This window comes from Ranitomeya imitator, unplaced genomic scaffold (assembly GCF_032444005.1).
Source record: "Ranitomeya imitator isolate aRanImi1 unplaced genomic scaffold, aRanImi1.pri SCAFFOLD_104, whole genome shotgun sequence".
NCBI lineage: Eukaryota > Metazoa > Chordata > Amphibia > Anura > Dendrobatidae > Ranitomeya > Ranitomeya imitator.
This window is the reverse complement of record NW_027194904.1, coordinates 121,455-122,762: the sequence shown is the minus strand read 5'-3', so window position 1 is coordinate 122,762 and position 1,308 is coordinate 121,455.

Sequence of the window (1,308 nt, the reverse complement as noted above, 5' to 3'; positions counted from 1 at the left end):
CGGCGGAGGACGTTCCCCCCATTATATCCAGACATTACACAGCAGGGAATAATGGTGGATTTACTCTCTACTCCATGTAATGGGGACCTGTCAGCACATTATACATATAGGAGTGGTGGGATGACGGCGTAGGACGTTCCCCCCATTATATCCAGATATTACACAGCAGGGAATAATGGCGGATTTACTCTCTACTCCATGTAATGGGGACCTGTCAGCACATGATACATATAGGAGTGGTGGGATGACGGCGTAGGACGTTCCCCCCATTATATCCAGATATTACACAGCAGGGAATAATGGCGGATTTACTCTCTACTCCATGTAATGGGACCTGTCAGCACATGATACATATAGGAGAGGTGGGATGACGGCAGAGGACGTTCCCCCCATTATATCCAGATATTACACAGGAGGGGATAATGGCGGATTTACTCTCTACTCCATGTAATGGGGACCTGTCAGCACATGATACATATAGGAGTGGTGGGATGATGGCAGAGGATGTTCCCCCCATTATATCCAGATATTACACAGGAGGGGATAATGGCGGATTTACTCTCTACTCCATGTAATGGGGACCTGTCAGCACATGATACATATAGGAGTGGTGGGATGATGGCAGAGGATGTTCCCCCATTATATCCAGATATTACACAGCAGGGAATAATGGCGGATTTACTCTCTACTCCATGTAATGGGGACCTGTCAGCACATGATACATATAGGAGTGGTGGGATGACGGCGGAGGACGTTCCCCTTTATTAAAAAGTTTTTCTTTGCTGAAATCCAATGTGCCAGTCAGGAGAAATGTAACATAGAAGCCATTTGCAAATCAGGATGGAAGTGCACTGGGGGCGGGGATGAAGGAGTCCGAGTGCAGTGACACGCCCCCAGTGCACTTCCAGGATAATTTGCATATGGCTGCTATGCTTCAGCTCTCTTCCCATCACTCACATGTGCAGTGAGGGTGGGGGCTCCTCATTCATGTGGTGATTGGGGGTCCGCCACCACTTACATTACCTTTATCTGTGGGTGCGCTGTACGTTCTCATATGTAGAGTCCCCATATAACGAGTATTATTCCCATTTTCAGACGTCTTGTCATTTCTCCCTTATATTACGGTATTATGTATGTAGGACTGATATCGACTAATACATTTTATTTTCTCATCACTTTATCATTATTTTAGTACCATCAGCGCTGGCGAATCCCGACAGTGGAATCTGTAAGATCCCGGAGATCCAAGAATCCGCCGTTGTAAGTATCATAGAGATATGGGGGTGTCTGTGTATCACCAGATCATGG